This window comes from Danio rerio, chromosome 23 (assembly GCF_049306965.1).
Source record: "Danio rerio strain Tuebingen ecotype United States chromosome 23, GRCz12tu, whole genome shotgun sequence".
NCBI lineage: Eukaryota > Metazoa > Chordata > Actinopteri > Cypriniformes > Danionidae > Danio > Danio rerio.
The window spans coordinates 10,700,095-10,722,252 of NC_133198.1; the positions used below are offsets into that span (position 1 = coordinate 10,700,095).

The window sequence follows — 22,158 nt, forward strand, 5'->3', positions numbered from 1 at the left end:
ACATAGAGGGCAAAACAAAATGAATACCCTCTGCTTCTGACAACACACTGAGGCCTTATGAAACAAAAAAAATAAGCCTGTGGAAGACTGTGAACATTATTAAATGAGTGAATGAACAGAGGGTTTTCATTTTTGGTGGAACCATCTCTTTAAGCACTGTTATTAACCCCTGAGTAATAATCTGCTTTATGCACTCAAATGCAAGGAATTCTCTGCAAGGTGACAATCAAAATCCATCTTACTATTCAGGCTAATAGTTAAAAGTGTCCTTGTAAGACTGGAAAGGAGGTGCCATGGTTAGTGAATCTGGCCCAGTGTCTGCAAAAGACTGAGACAGAAAGTTCCAGAGTGTTTGAGACAGAGAAACAGATGGAGGAGCAGACATGGCGGAGAGGAGACTCTGATGGAGTTCCAGTATCAGCGAGATTTTTAGGTCACGTAGTTAGAGGTATTAACGGAAAGCCAATGGTCATGTGTTTATTATCCAGAAAGAATCAGTGACCTTTAGAGCAAGAAGGACTGTTATTCAGAGTAAGGTAGACAGTGGTATTCTTCACTGGTCAATATGTTTTTTTTGGAGGAAGCGGTTTATGGTCACCAGAGCTGAATGAAAAGCTGAAATTTTCTTCGCATGCTCCTTCACAAATCATAACAATTTGATAATCTAACGTTCAAGAAACATTTTTTATTACCATCACTGTTGAAAACGGTTGTGCTGCTTCATATTTTGGTGAAAACTGAGAACCTTTCATTTACAATGGATTGACTTTTTACATCAATGACAAAAACATTCAATTGTAGAAAGAATAAAAGATTTTATATTTAAGTTATTTTGAACTTTTTTTTTCATCAAAATATATCAGTTTCCACAAAACTATGAAGCAGGAAAAAGTTTATAAGAATCGTTATTAATGTTACAATATAAAATATGATTAGCTGACTTAAAAATAGTGAGTAAACCAATTCCCTTCAAGTAAATGAACATAATTAAACTTTTACAGTGTAATAACAGATTATAACCAGTGCTGGGGGGTAAGAGTTAAGTAATATCCCTTTTAGAGTAAAGTGAAACGTAAAGTAATGTATTACCTTTAAAAATTAAGTAATAATATTTGAGTCACTTTTTAGTTTAGGTATTCCCTTTTTTAAAAAAAAAAATGCTGAATTAAAATATACATAGTTACGTTAAATCCTGCACGCAATGAGAGAATGCAGGAACAGAGAGAAATGAATATTGCAGAATAATTAATTAAATTTGAATAATTAATTTATTAAATTTGAATAATTAATATTCTAATTATTTTGAGCGCATTGAAATAAGGAAAAGAGGATTATCTGGATAGAAAAGTACATAAGTAGCAAACATATTGCTTTAAACTTTCATTAATCGGTATATATATAATAAAAAAAATAGCCCCTGCAAGTTCTGAAAGAGATCAAGCCTCAGCCAGGTTAGAAAAAGTTACTCAAAAGTAACGTATCCAGTGGTGGAAAGAGTACTGAAAAATCATGGTTAAGTAAAAGTGCTATTACTTTGCCAAAAGTATAATGCGAGTAAAAGTATCTGTTGTAAATGTTACTCAAAGTATGAGTAAAAAGTAGCCCGTTTTAAAGTACTCAAGAGTAGTGAATATTACGCTGTGAAAAACTGATGGGTTTACATGTAATTTGTGCGTGTGTGTGTAAACGTAACATTCTGTAGTGCATTTAGTTCTTGTTTAAGGCCATTTCCGGTCATCATACAGTAAACATCCGCCAACTTCTCATCAGTGACATGCATCTAAACAGTCTCTGGGTTAGTGCATGTTTAGCAGGGTTGCTCATATTCGATCCTGGTGGGCCGGTGTCCTGCAAACTTTAGATCCATCCACAATTAGACAAACCGAAACCAACTAATTAAGCTTTTACCAGGCGTTTTATAAAGCTTCTGGCAAGTGTATCGAAGCAAGTTGGAGCTAAACTCTGCAGAACATTGGCCCTCCTTGATGAGTTTGGACACCCCCGGTGTGAAGTATCTTCTTGGACACTTTTAATGCTTACAAACAGTTTGCTGTGTGTCTTAAGGTAGTTCAGTATGATGTGATTTACGTTCTGTGTGATTTGATTGGACTGATTTTTCTAATCTCCATAGACTGGAAATAATAAAGTAGGGACTGCAGGTTGAAGGAAAGTAGTTAAAGGACCAATACTGCACTATAAATGCGCTCAAGGTAAAGTAAAAGTAGACAACTTTAAAACTATTTATTAAAGTACAATTCCTGAGTATTTGCGATTCGTTATTTTACACCACTGAATGTAACAAAAAGTAACTATTACTAGTTACTTTTTGGGGGAGATATTGTAATGCACTACTTTCTAAAGTAACTTTCTCCAACACTGATTATAACAGAACAGGAGATCTGCATACTATAGTGATTTCTGATGGGTCATGTGACACTGAAGACTGCAGGGAGTTCTGCTTTGAATCGCATGAATAAATTGCATTAAAAAAGCGTCTGTAAATCAGTTATTTTAGAAGTCAATAATTGCATAACGTTATTGTTTTGATAGGATTTTCAGTGAGGAGACTTCTTCACAACCGTAAAAACTGTTTCCTGATGTCAAACTTTGCACTGGTAGTGTATAATAATCCACGTTGACACAAAGCCTAGCTTGACAAGCAGACAATCACACTTTCGTGCCTGCAGTATCACATACAGGAGCATTATATTGGAATGTAATCAGTCTCTAAACTGATCGGACAGGTGGGCGCCTCCATCTTCATTCTGTGTTGTTTTTATTGCGTAACGATTTCTCGATGTCCAAAAGGTGTTTATAACCAAAGACATGCGGCCATGTACTCGTTCAGTTACTTTAAGCTGTGCCATTTATTTTACATGCCTGTATCGATGAGTTATTGCTGTTTTTGACAGATAGTAAGACACGTCTATGACAACTTTAATATATTGTATTCTGTATTTTTCTTATTGATCTTTGTATGTAGTAATATATTTTCACACATGCAGCTGACTTGGAACGTTAAAAAATGACTACATGGAAGGATTTTGATAAGAAATGTGTTTGGTTTTTGTATTACTATATGTTATTTTTTCAGTGTATGCACAAGATATAATAAATGTAAAGTCATGGTACCAAAAACTCATTCATGTGGTGATTTATTTTATTATCACCAATAGAATGTACAGCATTGCACACATTTCCATGAATAAAGTAGAGAAAATCCTGAATTGGATTCAACTAGAATGCACAAAAACACATGCGTTTTAATTGCCGCAATGCATTGTGGGAAATGCAAATAAATTGGCTATTTAAAGGATTTTATATGCTACTAATTATAAAAACATCCCCATGTTGTCCATAAACCTGTGTTTCTTCTGTGTAGGCAGTAATTAGCGACAGTTTAAAAAATGCCACCGTCGAAAAGTAGTAACTCTTCTATAAGTACTGCAAAAGCCGATTAACTTTGCAGTATTAATTAGATGTGTGGGAGGAGCCTGGTGGGGCTCGGGCGGGCCACTAGTGTCCCCAGACCCCCGTGGATTTTTGTGCTTCTCTTTTTCCTAAAAACTGCACTGAGAATCCACAACAGCTCACTTTACATTGTTCCGCCGGCAGATTATGGAGACACAGAGCACAGTGAACGCTGCTGGACTCACTCATTTTACAGCTTTTATTTTAACAAGTCAAACTTTACAAAACACACATTTATTATTTCACTTGTATAAAAAATTTAAGGATTCATTATTATCACTAATAGCTTTTTCAAGTGTGTAAATTATACATTCCCACATTATTAGGTTATTATTTGTAATTATTATTATTTAAGGTTTATTTTAATATTTATTTACATACATGTATTAACAAAGTCAGAGCTGAAAGTTATAATGATAGTATTAATAATAATTATCATATAATTCTTGTAGTTTTTATTTTTATTTCGTTTATATTATTAAAGTGAGTTTATGCTAATTATTATTAGGTAATTTTCTTGTTTACATTTCTATTATAACTTATTACGAAAGTTTTGTGTTTTTACAGTTCTGTAAATGTGTTTTATTATCTTTTAAATTAATGAATGCCAGATTATTTATAAATATTTATTTCTATGAATAGTTTATTATTTTATATAAATAACTATTTACATAAACCAAAAATAGGTTATGCATTTTTATTGTGCATATTTCTGTTCTTCGTCTTAAACTGCGTTGAAAGACTATTATATGTAATTATTTCATTTAATTTATATTCTTTTTAAATTTAATTTAAATTAATATAATAATTTATATTGTATGGTGTATTTTAGCTTAGCAAGCATATAATAAATGTAGTTTAATGTATTTTATGTTTGCTTACATTTATAGATACAGATTTTTCATATCATTATTATAATTATTATCATCAATATTACTATTGTTTTTAGGCCTTCGTGTGTCATATTTGATCTATTGAAATAAACCATATTTCTGGAGCTGTGTTTGATTTATTGTTTTAATTTAAAGTTAGGAGTTATTTTGTGATTCAGTCTGTGATTCAGAAGCATTATAAACACCTCACGCCCCTGACTAATTATAATGAAAATATTTCGCTCGGGGTTTGCTCGTAAATAAACTCCTGCAAGTTTCTAATTTCGCTTGTTTTTTTAGTTTTTCAAAGCGTCGCACAAAATAATTCTCCTTTAGATTGTGATTATGCTTTTTAAAACTACGGCCCAAATTCAGTATCTTTCGTGTGTTTTTAATCTCGTTTTTGGTCATTGTTGACAGATGCTTGTGAACTATAATGCGCGCAAAACAGCAGACAATAAAGAAACAAGCAGTTAAAAGTTCATTCATCACACTTAGCTATCCTAAAATACTTCATCAGAAGCATAAAATCCTAAAGGTCAATAGCAGCTTGTTTTATTATTTGTGAATAATAGGCATGTAATTTAAAAGAAATTAGCTTTTTTAATATATTATTTTAATTCCGAAATTCTAATATAAAAAGCTAAGCAATTAGGATGAAGAGCGCGTCTGCCGACCCCACAAAGCGCCAGTAAATAAATGCGATTTTTAAAGTTAATAAAAGACAAAATAATCAATATAATAATAATAATAAAATAAGATAATCAATCATTGCTCACTATTCATTCACAAATAATGAACAATGTAAACAGGTGCCAACAGCTTGATATGCAATATAGGTTATTTATTTATTTATTATTATTATTTAGGTCAGTTGGAACAAAAATACTTCATTAATTCATTTGAATCTTGTGGTTTTTTTTATTAAAACAAAAGTTCTCAGTTCAGATTATTTTACAACATTGAAAGATAATAATTAAACAGACAGATTCCTTTGTCATTCAAAAATAAATGACAGCAACTTAAAATACACATTAATTGAGATGTTTACTGTTACTGTCGCACATATTTCACACACATCTGCACAAATTTGACTGAAGTCCACATTCAAACACATGAAAGACTTCAACTGGGCCATTAACATGTTTTAAAAACTGAATAATCTGAAGGACACATTTTTATCAAGTTTTGAAAAAGTGAAAAACTTAAACTGAAGCGAATAAAGTAATAAAGTAACTAGAATTAAAAGACCTTCATATAAATATACAAGATGAACAGGTCATTTTGAATACTTTAATAAACGTATTTGTTTAATAAAAATCATACGCGCTTCACTAAAATATCTGTATACCTGATGCCAACGAGCAAATAAAGCACTTTATTAAAATAATGAAAAGAAAATATTTACAAACTGTTTGGTAAACGGGTCAGCTTAAATAAATAAGGCAAAGGGATTTTCTGTGATCATTAAAATGAAAGAAAAGGCATGAATTTGTGAAAGGAAATAAAAAAACTCACTCGCTCACCATCCTTTAGATCAGGGGTTCCCAAACTATAACCTGATGTTATAAAATCAAAATGCATCTGACGCTATTGCTGCCTTAAATATAATGCAATTACCCCAGGGGTCGCAATCCAATAGAACTAGTAATTATAAGCTACTATTGTAATAGTATATAGTAACTAAACGACTATTTTTATTTTCAGTATAGTTATGGATAAAATATGTTAATTCTTATGGTTTAATAAAAATAAATAGATTTTTGGAAATCACCAGGCAACCCCCCTTCATTGCCCCGCGACCCCTCGGGGGGTCCCGACCCCCACTTTGAGAACCACTTTAGATTATCTGCTTGATCAGTGGAATGATCCGCCGATTACTCTGTTATGTTTTACAGCTCTTCCTGCCACAACCCTCGGTGCTGGGAAAACCATGCTGTACTTCTCATTTACACACAAACACACACAGAGAGCTTTACAGTGTGTGTTTGGAGTGTGGATGAAAGAAGGTGAGGAAAGGGAGAACGTGCAAATTCAAGCCGGAAAGAAATTTCTCCAAGCAGGACTCGAACCCTACACCTTGTGACTGCGAATCGTCTACTGAGCCACTTGGCCGCCGGAGCAACTGCTGAAAAAACCATACTACATAGGGGTTCACAGAGCCACGGGTGTTGTTTCAGTATAAACGTGTTTAGTAAAGTTTAATTTGTTGAAATAAAAACTTGAAAATGAGTGAGTCCAGCAGCCTCAGCTAGGGGTAACAGGTTCTAAAAATGTTTCCACTTTCTTTTCTTTTTATGGCCCTTTTATTCTGAATGACCCCCTCTCTGTTCATTGGCTGGTGGCATGTTATAAAGGAGTTCAGGACAGGTCATTACTATTCGCGCCGGCCGGCCGGCCAAGAGAGTGGTCGTGGTGAGTGAGTGCTCCTGTGAAATGTAATTTTTGTTGATCTTTTTGCGTTTATTATACGCAATGTATGTTTGTAATTCCAAGTTTATAATTGCTATTAAGCAGCCATCATTGCAGGACGACATGTTAGATTGCTGAAAGTGATGAGTGTGATTTTACTGTTTAGCTGAATAAAGTGATGGGTCCAAGGTGTGATTTGGTGTCAGATGTGAAATTGATGAGATTATTCGTGGATCAGAATAAGTGAACAGTGCAACTAAGTAAAAACTAGTGGGGTTTTGGACAGAGATTGAGTAAAAGCCTCCACCCGTACGCCAGGGAAACACGTCCATCTCCCTTGGTGGCGTACGAGCTTCGGGGGATCGTATGGGAGCGCGGGGCTGTGAGCCTGCCAGATCATTCGTGTGCGCACACGGATGATCTGGGATCTCACTTGAGTGGTAGCCCCGCCCGAGCCACACCAAGCTCCTCCCACACATCCAATAACCGCCAGATTACCAGCCATCTTTTATAGTAGGTATATGAGACTTACTTCTTGTGGACGGTGACATGTTTTAAACTTTCGCTAATTACTGCCTACACAGAAGAACCAGATGTTTAAGTACAACATGGGGTTGTTTTTATGGTTGAAATATTTGTTATTAGCATTTAAAATCTTTGAAATAGCTAATTGAATGCATTTCCCACAATGCATTGCGGCAATTAAAACGCGATGTGTTAATCTTGCTTTCCAGACAAAACCAAATCAAGATTTTCTCTATTTTTTTAATGGAAAAGGTGTGTAGGATACTAAACAACGCATCAAGATCGGAGGTGCGACTCTAAGAACGATAGAGCAGCGTTTGACTCGTTGGCCGTTTGATTGACAGGCGGTCCGGCCAATCACAACGGACATATGCTTTTGCCCACCCCCCAGGACTGCTCGAGTGGATTTCTGCAAAGCCGAGCCACTAATATGCTTCGGTAAAATGTAAAAGTGACCGTTTCCAATTTCATTTTACAGCATTGATGATTTACTTTTATTAGGATATAAGTTAATACTTTAGGTAAACGTAGCATTCATTCAATTGCTCAAACGCAGCGAGCATGATGGCATGACAGTTCAAGTTTATTTAAAATGAAGTGAACAGGAACAGGTAGGCTCTATAAATACACATTTACTTATCAATTACAGCTTTGTAACGTTAAGTGGCACTTGACATGATTACATTGAACAAATAAATAAATAAAAGCTCGGTTTGGGTGAAACGCCCGAACTCCTTGAAGCGGTCTGAGGTAAAAATCCTGAGATGTTTCTGTATTTTCAGCTTAACTTTACTTATTTCACATTTAACCGTCAAACTGGACAAACAGCACCATAATAACCACTTTATAATGATTTACTACTGCAGTACAGTTCTAGATCGGTCTGAGTAACGTTAGTTTGTTCACTCGTGCTTTTCGCTATCTGTGATATCTGCGAGCCGGATTATGATCATAGTTATATCAAAGATGTTTAACTTAAAGCTTTTTATTCGACAGGCTCTGACAAAAATACGTTCACTGTGTGCAGAGTCAACATTAACTTCGAGCTATGTACGGTCTTAATGTTGTTATTAGCATGCTAAATGTTGTTATTAGCATGCTAAATGTTGTTAATAGCATGCTAAATGTTGTTATTAGCTCGTTATTAGTGTTTTCGTCTTCAGATCTGGTTTTATTAAAAAGCAAATCTCAATCTTTAGTTTTAAAACATGGTAAATGAACAAATTATTTGAAATCACTTTCTGTTTTGGGGTCTTGACTGCCAATCAGCCAAATGAGTCACTGATTGATTAATTCATTTTCATTTCGGCTTAGTCCGTTTATTAATTTGGGGTCGCCACAGCAGAATGAACTGCCAACTTATCCAGCATATGTTTTACACAGGGGATGCCCTTCAAGCTGCAACCCCTTACTGGGAAACATCCTTACACTCTCATTCACACACATACGCTACAGAAAATTTTGCTTATTCAGTTCACCTACAGTGCATGTCTTTGGACTTGTGTGGGAAACCGGAGCACCTGGAGGAAACTCACGCCAACATGGGAAGAGCATTCAAACTCCACACAGAAATGCCAACTGACCCAGCCAAGACTTAAACCAACGACCTTCTTGCTGTGAGGCATCAGCGCTACCTACTGCGCCTTTGCGCCACCCGTCATTGATTCAGCAAATCACAAAAACTTTTTAGTTTGTTTTAGTTTTAGGAGAAGGAATCCTGTTGAGCAAAAAGACAATGATGGTGACGAGTTTGGATGGTGTGGAGAACTGGTGCCCCATTTAAGGAAGTTAAGTGAAAACAAACTGAGTAGGTTTACCATGAGATTTTAACATGGTTTATGGACCTAACCTGATCCATAGCGTTTTCCTTAGTAAACCCAGAGTTCTTTCATCCTCCTCATACTTTTCAAAGAAAATATAATTAAATTATAAATTAAAATGAATGAAAATCATTGAATCAATCATGCACTCTGCAGAAATGCTTTTCTAACTAAAAAGGGGTTTAAGCATGGTTGTGTGGCAACACTGAATATAGCCAGCATATAATGGTAAAAATAAATGAATACAATTATTGATAATCACTCTTAGACAGATAAAAACAGTCTGCAGAAACACTTTGATTGACATTTTCCCTTTGTAGATGTCATTAGAGAGGTAAAGCCCGGCCATTGTAAAAGTAATTGGTTAAACACTTATGATTTTATTCACGTGTCCACAATTCACAAAGAAAACATAACAGACTGTCTAATTGTAGGGTTAAGTGTACTAAACTAATTCAGGATCTTAATATTGTCATACTTGGTTAAAATCGCTTTGTTGTAAAATATAAAAAGCAAACAATAATGTATCACATTAAAATTAATTAATATAGTTATTCATTTAAACAATATATAGTATTTTCCCATTTTTAGATGGGTTCCGGCCAGAAGGGCATCCTCTGCATAAAAACGTGCTGGATGAGTTGGTGGTTCATTCCGCCATGGCGACTTCGGAATAATAAAGCGACTAAGCCGAAAAGAAAATGAATGAATAATATAGTTATCCCATTGTGTCTCCTAATAGAGACGCAGCGTCTCCTTCCCTTTAGGGGAGCATGGTTGCATACGTAACCTGAGACGTTTTATTTCTTAGGACACATTAGTATATTTATTTGTTATGGTGAGTCTTAATATCTGTTTTGTTATTGTTAGGTAAAAAATCATCTAAAACTAATGAAAATAAACCTTTGGTAATTGAATTAATAAAACACAAATAATCAAACACAAATAAAACAAACAAATGATAAATTTGGCAACTAACTTAAAATAATTACTACATGACTGAAGTAGAAGTTAAATACTAATATTTCTTTGAATAAACTGAAACAAATTTGCTTTTTCGAAATAAAAATAAATACAACAGTATAAAACATTTCAATATAAAAATATCACTTGAATTATGTAACGTCACAAGTAAAACTGTATTAATAATTTTATTAAAGTAAACAGGTCATCACTCAGATGAGATGCATTTTGTCATTTCATTTAGATTTTAATGTCTTTAAAAAGACCATGTTAACCTTTATAACACACTTTATAAGTGTTTGTGTTTCAGGTACTGGAGGGTCTGGAGTATCTTCACAGCCACTGCAAGATCATTACACAGACATCAAGCCTAAGAACACACTGCTGTGTTTCACACCTCATCCACCAGGAGGAGATATACACACATATTCCTCTTCAGCCATTAGAAACAGTACTCAAGGCTCCTGGTAAGAAAATTAGTAAATGTGTGGAGACATTTGAGGATATAAACTTAATATGGAGACGAGTATACTGTTTCTAATAAATAAATTAGCTGATCAACAATATTTTGAAACCCTACCTTTTAAAAACTCAACTCAGTTTAAATATTTAGGAATAAAAATCACTAAAGCGTATTAGGATCTATATAAAGAGAATTTTCTAATGTTACTTGATCAAATATCACAGGACCTACAGAGATAGTCTCATATAATTAACTGGAAGAATTAACGTATTAAAAATGACTATCCTCCCAAAATTTTCTTTTTTGTTTTAGTGTAAACTAACATATATAAAAATAGCTTTTTTAATAGGCTTGATAAAATAATTTCTGGATTTATTTGGAACAGAAAGAAACTTTTTTTGCATTTTTTACAAATTTTTGCAGAGACCAAAATCAAATGGTAGAATGGGACTACCAAACTTTCAGGTATACAATTGGGCAAGTAATCTGAGGATGATGGCTTACTGGACTCAAAAACAATCCCATTTGTGGGTAAATATAGAAGAAACATGCTGTTATCCTTCATCGCTTTCAGCTTTACTATTTCTCCCTTATCTACTATACGTCCTGATCTATTAAAAAAATCCAGTAGTCCCACATACTCTCAAGATATGGTCCCAGATCTGAAATAGTTTTGGTTGGCAACCTGGCTCCCTCCAAAGTCCCATCATCATTCATTTGCTCCCTCATGTAAAAATACATTATACAATGACTGGTTTGAATTTTTAAAAAATAATTTTATAGACATATTTATTGATCAAATAGTTCCTTCATTTGAGCAACTACAAAGTAAACACAATTAACCTCGGTCCAATTTTTAAAAAATATTTATAGGTGCGAAACTTGGAATTTGTGAAGATTGCAAATCTTGGCAGCTAATGTTGGGTGGTATGATACAATCAATAGATTTGCAGAACTCTTTGCTAAAACTAAAGATTACTGCATGAATATTCTCTGTTGTTTAAACCCGATTAGACACCCTGACTTCCTTTCTTGTTGTTCTAGTACAAACACTTCTGTCAAGAGATCCAGACCAGACAGTATCGCTCTCTGGAGGTCCTGCTGGGCTCTGAATACGGTCCTGCAGCTGACATCTGGAGTGTGGCATGCTTGGTGAGTCTACAGTCGTTAATGTTGTTCAACCAAATCGATTCTTTCTACTAGGATTGTGCAATGTTTATATCATTAGTGGAAATGTTGTTTTATCTATATGCAAGCTGACATAAAATCTCCTCCAGACATGCGCAAAGCAAACACGATTGTCTGGAGTTTGATACGTTTCATTTGTTATGAGCCGCTCATTTAAGGTGCAACACAAAAAATAGATCAACCAACAAAATAGTTAAGGCAAATTATTTAATATAAATGAAACTAACCACACCATCCTCCCCCAACTAGCACAACTCTTATATACACGTTTAAACAACCAATTCATGATTAGTGACGCAGTCATCCAAGCAGGATCTAGGACATTCTACAATGGGGTCTGAAGATTTGGGATTATCACATCTCCCACTTCAAAAGGAGGTTCCCGAAAATACCCACAAAACAAAACCAGTGGAAAAAACAGAATAAACACCAAACTAACAATAAATGATATAGATTTTCACAATAACATAAGTACTCATCTCCATAAATCCCACTTCACTTTCTCCTGGGCCCTAGGAAATCAGTAAGTAAAGGCTAGAGATAAAAATCAGAGATAGACAGAAAGCAAAAACAAAAATGGTGAAAAGAGAGAGAAAAAAACAAACAGAAGATAATATTTTTGAATGTTAAAGAGGGCTATTATGTAAAAATCACTTTTATAATGAGCTTAAGCACATTTGTGCGGCAACAGTGTATGAATATAGCCAGCATGTAATGGTAAAAGTTCATTAATTCTATTATTTATAATCACACTTATTAAAAACAATCTGCAGAAACATTTTGATTGACGTTCTCACTTTGTAAGTGTTATCAGAGAGGGAAAGCCCCGCCCATTAGTGATGATCTTTCGCTCATTAGCATAGTCGGCCCTGAGTGAGAAGCAGCCATCCCAGTTTTGAATCTACTGCTGTGCTGATACATAAGCATTTATAGCTCCACTCTCTTTTGAAAAGAGGGCTGGGAACACAATCTCATTTGAATTTAAAGGCACAGTAACCAAATATGGCACAATTTGAAACAAAGGGGGCAGTTTCAAAGAGTTATAAAAATGAATTGTGTGGCATTTTGAGCTGAAACCTCACATACATGCTCATAGTACTCACAGACATCAGACACTAAGAGCGTACTCGCACTATGCTATCTGAACCGTGTCCAGGCCCGTTTTCTGGAACGTTTGAGAAGTGTGAGTGCTCTGAATCGGTGGTTCACTTGGGCAAAGCACGCTTGAGCCAGAAACTGAAGACAAGACGTGACTTTTAAGGGATTGTTTCAAATGTATTTATTAATGATTCTTACTGTTCAATGAACAAAAACAAAAACTATCGTAGATTAATAAAGACGCAAACCACTCACTTCACGACAGCTGCACCTTCAGCAAACCTCCTAATTCCTGCAGCATGAGGGCTTTATGGTTTTTTACGAACGTCAAAAGTGGCTAATCTGTTCAGCGATATATTTGACTGCGTGTCACTGCATCCCAAACGACAATATAACTAAATCTCCACTGTGCTGAGCGAAAGCACTTACTAAACAGCCCATCATCAATGATGTAAGTGTGCTCAGGCCCGAATGTAATGTGAGCATGGGCTGTCAGGGGAGACGGGAGCAGGGACAAGCGGGCTTAAGTCCAGTTCAAGGCCACTGTATATAGTGTGAGTATGCCCTTATTTTCTTATTATCTTGTAAAAAGTGGTATGATAGGTCCACTTTAAAGTGTAATGTTGTTACATTTTGCCATGTCGTTTTAATATTGGGGCGACACGGTGGTGCGGTGGGTAGCACGATCGCCCTACAGCAAGAAGTTCACTGGTTTGAGTCTCAGCTGGGTCAGTTGGCATTTCTGTGTGGAGTTTGCATGTTCTCCCTGTGTTTGTGTGGGTTTCCTCCAGGTGTTCCTCCAGGTGTCTCAAGACATGTGGTGTAGGTGAATTGGGTATGCTAAAAATTGACCCTAGTGTATGTTTGTGAATCAGTGTGTATGAATGTTTTGCAGTGATGGGTTGCAGCTGGAAGGGCATCCGCTGTGTTAAACATATGCTGGATAAGTTAGCATTTCATTCCTCTTTGGCAACTCTACATTAATAAAAGGACTAAGCTGAAAAGAAAATGAATGAATTGATTTTAATATTGGTTTATTACAGCTTTGTTTTGTTTTTCTGTTCTTTTCACAGAAGCCACACATTTCATCACGTATCCTCATCCCATCATTATTGTGGTCTTTCGACCTGGAACAGAATTAAAAATAATTATTAGATCATTACAGAACAATTTAAAGCAGTGAGACATTACTGTTACCTCATGTATTTAGTTTAGTTTAATTGTTTACAGGGTCAATGCACAGTAATAAACATTACTGTATAATGTGCCAGAATTAGCCAAGAATGGTTATTTTTCATCTGTAGACCCCTTACAGAATGTTAAAAAGTCACACCTAAAATAGAAGCACAGCATCAAACATTAAATACACTTTTATATATAAAATACCATTAAAAAGTGAAAAACAAGAACAAACTGATGGAAGCAGAAGAGGACAAAAAGCCAAAGACAAACAGTACAAATGTGTCAAGAATACAGTACTAATGCTGACAATGCTGATTTGTCACGAACCAATGTTTAACATGAGACTGAAAAGAACGAAAAGTGCGTGATCTTCTAATCGTTGGTGGGATGGAGTTCCATTCCTTAGCAGCTTTCACTGAAAATACCGATTTACTTTTTATGAGAGGAATAATGCTGCCCCTCTTTCACCACCTCTAGTTGTTCGGTGAGCAGTCGTTCTAATATTCAGAAACTGATTTAGGGTGCTTTCACACCTACACTTTTGTTTCGGATCTCGTTTGCCCAGTTAGCGCGGTTCGATTGGCATATGTGAACAGGGCAATCGCGCTCTGTTCCGCACCAAAGTAATCGCTCCGAGATCGCTTGAATGAGGTGGTCTCGGCTCGATTGAAACGAACCCTGGAGCGGTTCGATTGCAGTGAGAAAGTGATCCGATCCGAGCGCGGTTATATCACAGTGTTTTATGGATATGTACGCACGTGACTTGTTTTAGCTCTTTTGGTCCGATTAGAAACTTTGCAGTGTGAAAGTGAACCGCTCCAAGAGCAAAGAGCAACAATGTAACAATTGTAATCTCTGTTTCGGAACAACTGAATCGATTCACAGGTGTGAAAGCACACTAAGTGTTGAAGTCGGGTTATGTAGGGTCTTAAACATTAAACAGATATGTACATATTTAATTACATTTTCCCAACTAAGCAGGTTGTATTTGTTTAATATTGAAGAATGGTGAAATTGAACTATTTTCTTATCAAGGGTTTTTATGGATTGTTTGTATAATGATTCTAGTGGCTTTAAAGTAGTAATGCTGGCTTGGGACCAAGTGGTAAACAACAAGTGATATGAGAAATAATCATGGAGTGATAATAAATTAGGGCAGCCTCACATGACATCTGATCACGAATAAATCTAAAATTTGCTGAACTGAATCTGACACGTTTACAAACCTTTTTAACCTGAGATTAAATGATAGTTTTGAATCTATCAAAACTCCAAGGTACTTGTACTCAGATACAACTTGTAATCTTCCCCTGATACAAATACATCTGGTACTACACTTACCTTGTTATTCTTAGAAAAGAACACACACAGTGCTTTAGAGATGTTCAACTGTAAACAGAATTGATCTAACCAGGCTGAAAGATGTACTAGCGATTCTGTGAGTTTGTTTGCAACTTGTAACACAGTACTACCATGAATAAATATAACTGTCATCCGCATACATTTGTATATTATTGTTAGGACAAATAGATGGAAGATCATTGATATATAAAGTAAAAAGTAAAGGGCCCGAAATAGATCCTTATGGAACACCTGTGGATACACCTAGAGGGGCAGATTTGTAATTCTGAATATTAACACACTGTGTGCGACCAGACAGGTATGATTCTGTCCATTTTAAAGTTTGTGGTGAGAAGTTAAAACCAACTAATTTGGACATAAGAATTCTATGTATGTGAAATTTCCCACAAAAAAACAAAACAAAAAAAAAAACATTTTAAATCATTATCAAGTGTATCATAGCCAGTGTTACCATTAAAAAAAGTGTCTAGTAATCTAGTAAGGATATCTGATAGTTCTTAAAGAGATGAGGTCTTGTTAGGTTGTGGACGTGTTTGTTTTTGCGCTTTCAAAATGTGGTTAGTGTACCTTTAAAACATTTGCTGAGGTTTTACACCATGTTATAAAATATAATATATCTATATACAGTTTTATTTTTGCTGCCTTTGTAATCATTTAATTTGATTAATTCCTTATTTGAGCCCAAAGCAGGGCCTAATTTCTCCTGAGAGGAAGGTAAACCACTTACATCCATCCTCCATGTTTTTGCTAGACGAGTTTCGATTAGCGCTGTTGACCATTTCTGTGATTCTTAGACCACCTGGCTCACATCATTGAGCTCCTGGGAAAGATCCCAGTCTTCGTGGCTCAGTGTGGAAAATATTATTTCAACCGCAAGGGTGGGTAAGAGACTTGATTTCTCTGATCTAATTTAACTTGCTGTGTTTATTTTTTCTCTGATATTGAATGCAAGAGTGATTTGTGTGTTCATTGCCAAACTGAAATGAATATGTTATGCTACAACAAAAGTGTTTGTCCGTGTTGATGGTTGTACAGGTGACCTGCGGCGAATCTCTGTTCTTCGTCCATGGGGACTGTATGAAGTGCTGGTGGAGAAATATCACTTTCTCCTCAGAGAGGCGTCACTTTTCTCTGATTTCCTGTTGCAGATGTTGAACTACCTGCCAGAGCGGAGAGCCACAGCAGCTCAGTGTCTTAAACATCCCTGGCTGAAACTGTGATCCTTTCAGGCTTTGTAATACTTGAAAAATGCACTCAATGAGGTTTTCCTTAGGCTGTTCAGTATTTGTCAACTGTAAAGGCTTACTTTCCAAATGGGCTGTAAATAATTCAGTTAAAAACTAAAATTCAGTCCCTTATTCACCTTTGTTTGGTCTAAACTTGCAAGACTTTCTCTACACATTCAAATGTGGCCAAAATGTTATTTTTTGGGTGAATTATTGTATCCCGTCCCTTTAAAGGGGACCTATTATGCAAAAATCACTTTTATAAGAGGTTTAAACACAGTTGTGTGGCAACAGTCTGTCAACATAGCCAGTCTGTAATGGTAAAAATTCAGTAATTCTATTTTTTTATAATCACACTTCATGAAAACAGAAACTCTTTGAAACACTTTGATTGATATTTTCCCTTTGTAGATGTCATTAGAGGGGGAAAGTCCCGCTATTATTTATAATCTCTCCCCATTAGCATTATATCTCATATATAAAATATTGTGACACAGGCGTTTATAGCTCTACCCTCCCTGCTGAAAAATCCAGCTTAAACCAGCCTAGGCTGGTTGGCTGGTTTTAGCTGGTCGACCAGGCTGGTTTTAGAGGGGTTTTGGCCACTTCCAGGCTGGTTTCCAGCCATTTCCAGCCTGGTCTTAGCTGGTCAGGCTGGGAGATGACCAGCTAAACCCAGCTTGACCAGAACTGGTTTTAGCTGGATTTAGCTGGTCATTTTATTATGCTTTATGATTATGCTTTTTAAAACTATGGCCAAGATTCAGTGTCTTTCGTGTGTTTTTAATCTTGATTTCGGTCACTGTTTGCAGATGCTTGTGAACTATAATGCGCGCAAAACAGCAGAAAATAAAGAAAAACAGTTAAAAGGTCATTCATCACACTTAGCTGTTTGCTAAAATACTTGAAGCATAAATTCTTTAAAAACAGCACGTCAAACAGCTTGTTTTATTATTTGTGAACAATAGGCTGTAATTTAAAAGAAAATAGCTTTTTTAATATATTATTTTGATTCCGAAATTCTAATATAAAATGTTGAGCAATTAGGATGAAGTGCGCGTCTGCCGACCCCACAAAGCGCCATAAATGCGAGTTTTAAAGTTAATAAACGACAATAATCAATATATTAATAATAAAACATAATAATCAATCTTTGCTCACTATTCATTCACAAATAATGAACAATGTTTAAACAGACGCCAACAGCTTGATATGGCTAGCCTATTTTTCTTTTTATTTTGGTCAGTCAGAAAAAAATACTTCATTAATTTATTTAAATCTTTAAAGTGTTTTTTAATTAAAACAAAAAATCTCAGTTCAGATTATTTGACAACATTTAAACATAATAACTAGGCCACAACTGAGACTGATTCCTTCATCATTCAAAAATAAATTAAAGCAACTCAAAATACACATTAATTGAGATGTTTACTGTCAACATAAAAAACTATTTAATCCAATTTGAGTGCACAATGCTGATTGTTTGAACTTTTGTTGTATTTCCCTTTATTTTCTGCTCTTACGCGCACATATTTCACACACATCTGCACAAATGTGACTGAAGTCCACATTCAAACACATGAAAAACTCAAACTGGGCCATTAACAGTTTTAAAAACGGAATAATCTGAAGGACTTGTTTATATCAAGTTTTGAAAAGGTGAAAAACTTAAACTGAAGCGAATAAAGTGACTAAAATTAAAATAGCCTACCTTAATACAAGATGAACAGGTCATTTTGAATACTTTAGTAAACCTAGGCATATTTGTTTAATAAAAATCATACGCGCTAAAATATCTGTACTTGATGCCAACGAGCAAATAAAGCACTTTATTAAAATAATGAAAAGAAAATATTCACAAACTGTTCGGTAACCCTGTCAGCTAAAATAAAGAAGGGAAAAATACTACAATTTCAATGGCATAAATCTGATTTAACAGTAGGGGGGGGGGGGGGGGTTGGCAATAAATATAAAATTTCTTTCCAGCATTTTTTTGAAGGGGACACAAATAATACAGGCGAATTGTACTAATATATGTCCTTGCAGTTAAAATGGTTTCATCTTTATTATTATAGCATGGAGACTACGTCATTATGATTATTTTTTACGTTTTTCTCAGGTTCAACGACAAAGCAAATTTTTCTTCAAAACTATTTATTGCATTGTTTGTTGCGTTGTTTACAGTCAACAGTCTAACTCCTGAAGCAGAATGCAGTAAAAGTCGTTTTCCATGCTCTTTATAACTAACTTGTATACATTACACTTGTTAAAATGAAAGATCATATTGTATGATCCTGTGAGGTTCATCTGCTAAACAGTCACAACTCCGAAAACACAAAAAAATTGCATCCCAAAAGAATCATTATCCCTTCAATAAAGAACACCCTGACACTGTACATCTGATTGACCCTGCTCTGCCTGTTCCTTAATCATTTCTTTCTCCTTTGCCTGTGATTAATATTGTGACATTAGTATTTTCATAAGCACTCATTCTTAAAGCCAAATTGCCGTAATATGTGAACTTTTTGTACATGATTATGTCTATTTTCTGTCATTTTTTTGTATTTGCCAATACATGACACTGCAATGCAAATTTATTTATACTGTAGCACATTTTTTACACAATGGTAATTCAAAGTGCTTTACATAAAGAATGCAAAACTATTATAAAAATAATCACAACAATAAAAAGAAAGAATTAAAAAAGGTTAACATTTAAATTTCAAATTAATTGAGTCACTTAAAACAGAGTAGAAACTGATTATACAAAAATACAGTGGGGTTAGTGTGCACAGTGTAGCAGTGCTCATTTAGCAAATACACAACTAAACAATATGCTAATTGTGGTCGTTAATGTTAACATTTTGCCAAGTGGTCAGAAAATTAAACAATTGATGGGAAACGGCTTTAGCGTTAGCAACAAGCTAACGTTAACTAGATAAGTAATTTTAATCGCTAATACAGCAGACTCATGGACAATTGCATCTGTAATCAGCATTTTTGCCGCAACTTTTTCATGAACGAGTCTGTATGAACTACATCGAAGAGAATCGCTTTATTTAAGGTGGATAAACCCCCTACTCTACACAGCCGCAGCTGCACACCTGACGTGTGCTTGTGTGTGAGTAGGTGAGATGAAAGAAAAAGCACACAGTGGACCGAACCACTTTGAGGAAGGGGAGGGGGAACTCAACTGTTTCTAAATACATTTTAAATGATAAATGCGGTTTTCTTTCTACTTAGACAATTAATTTAGGTATATATATATATATTTCACAATTCAGAGTTCGATGAATTTGTGAAAGGAAATATAAAAAAGCGCTCTCACGTTATTCTCTGCTTTATCGATGGAATGAACCGCGATTACTCTGTTTTATAGCTCTTGCTGCCACAACCCTCGGTGCTGGGAAAACCATGCTGTACTTCTCATTTACACACAAACACATAGAGAGAGCTTTACAGCGTGTGTTTGAGAGAAGTTGAGAATGTGCAAATTGAAGCCAGAAAGAAGTTGCTTTATGCGGGACTCGAACCCTCGACCTTGTGACTGCTAAGCGACGGCGCGAGTGCGCTCCGTACTGAGTTATTGAGTAGTCAGTACCGCTACGCGAAAAACCATATTAAATGCGGGTTCACAGAGCCACGGGTTTTGTTTCGGTATAAATGTGTTTAGTTAAGTTTGATTTGTTGTAATAAAAGCTGTAAAATGAGTGAGTCCAGCAGCCTCAGCTAGTGTAACAGGTTCTAAACCCACTTGCTTTTCTTTTTATGGCCCTTTTATTCTGAATGACCTCCCTCTCTGTTGGCTGGTGGCATGTTATAAAGGAGTTCAGGACAAGTCATTACTATTCGCGCCGGCCGGCCGGCCAAGAGAGTGCTCCTGGTGAGTGAGTGCTCCTGTGAAATGTAATTTTTGTTGATCTTTTTGCGTTTATTATATGCAATGTATGTTTTTAATTCCAAGTTTATAATTGCTAAAAAGGAGCCATCATTGCAGGACGACATGTTAGGCTGCTGAAAGTGATGAGTGTGATTTTACTGTTTAGCTGAATAAAGTGATGGGTCCAAGGTGTGATTTGGTGTCAGATGTGAAATTGATGAGGTTATTTGCGGATCAGAATAAGTGAATAGTGCAAGTTATTCAAAACTAGTGAGGTTTTGGGCTAAGATTGAGTAAAAGCCTCCACCCGTACGCCAGGGAAACACGTCCATCTCCCTTGGTGGCGTACGAGCTTCGGGGGATCGTATGGGAGCGCGGGGCTGTGAGCCTGCCAGATTATCCGTGTGCGCACACGGATAATCTGGGATCTCACTTGAGAGGTAGCCCCGCCCGAGCCACACCAAGCTCCTCCCACACATCCAAATACCGCCAGATCTTCAGCCATCTTTTATAGTACGCATATGAGGCTTACTTCTTGTGGACGGTGACATGTTTTAAACTTTCGCTAATTACTGCCTACACAGAAGAACCAGATGTTTAACTACAACATGGGGTTGTTTTTACGGTTGAAATATTTGTTATTAGCATTTAAAATCCTTGAAATAGCTAATTGAATGCATTTCCCACAATGCATTGCGGCAATTAAATCGCGATGTGTTAATCTTGCTTTCCAGACAAATCCAAATCAAGATTTTCTCTATTTTTTTAATGGAAAAGGTGTGTAGGATACTAAACAACACATCAAGATCGGAGGTGCGACTCTGGGAACGTTAGACTAGCGTTTGACTCTTCGTTGGCCGTTTGATTGACAGGCGGTCCGGCCAATCACAACGGACATATGCTTTTGCCCACCCCCGAGGACTGTTCGAGTGGATTTCTGCAAAGCCGAGCCACAGATGCTTCGGTAAAATGTCAAAGTGGCTGTTTTCAATTTCATTTTACAGCATTGATGATTTACTATTATTAAGATATAAGTTAATACTTTAGGTAAACGTAGCATTCATTAAATTGCTCAAACGCAGCGAGCATGATGGCATGACAGTTCAAGTTTATTTAAAATGAAGTGAACAGGAACAGGTAGGCTCTATAAATACACATTTACTTATCAATTACAGCTGTGTAACGTTAAGTGGCACTTAACATGATTACATTGAACAAATAAATAAATAAAAGCCTTTGGGTCAAATGCCAGAACTCCTTGAAGCGGTCTGAGGTAATATCCTACCGCGGTAAAGTTAGTTTTACGTTCGACATTCATTTGACATTCGATTTTCAAATCAATTAAACTCTTTGTTCCTGTTATACTTTGGGCCAAAAATAGGTCAGATAGGCATAAATATGTGCCCTTTATGTTGCACAAGGCTTAATTTCTCGATTAAAAAAAAAAAAAAATTACCATAAAAATGAATTAAACAATTCAACCATATGGAATTATACAATAAAACTAGCACCAGAATATTCAGAAAAACATCCTGCATATTGCACAAGACTCTGTTTTTTGAATTAGCACTCTATTTATTTTATAATATTTTTTAAATATCTTTTAATGTAAAAATTGCAAAATTCAATTAAACTCTGACACCATTTGAAATAAAATATTCAAATCAACTGTACAATTGTCTAAATATTATTCTCT

General features: G+C 35.6%; 2 long non-coding RNA genes across 4 annotated transcripts in view; one reads left to right on the plus strand and one right to left on the minus strand.

The window, feature by feature from the left end:
- The window catches only part of LOC137490614 (uncharacterized), a 159,280-nt gene that overhangs the window by 108,311 nt on the left and 28,811 nt on the right, over positions 1-22,158 (minus strand). The window lies entirely within an intron of this gene.
- LOC137489178 (uncharacterized) lies at positions 7,467-17,642 on the plus strand. 3 transcript variants are annotated; one of them, XR_012399029.1, is made up of 5 exons: positions 7,467-7,725; positions 10,374-10,530; positions 11,571-11,678; positions 16,108-16,234; positions 16,392-17,642. It is a non-coding gene; the product is annotated as an uncharacterized lncRNA (long non-coding RNA). The 3 variants fall into 3 exon arrangements; XR_011010402.2 differs by having other exon boundaries at positions 7,642-7,891; XR_012399028.1 differs by having other exon boundaries at positions 7,676-7,891; positions 10,360-10,530.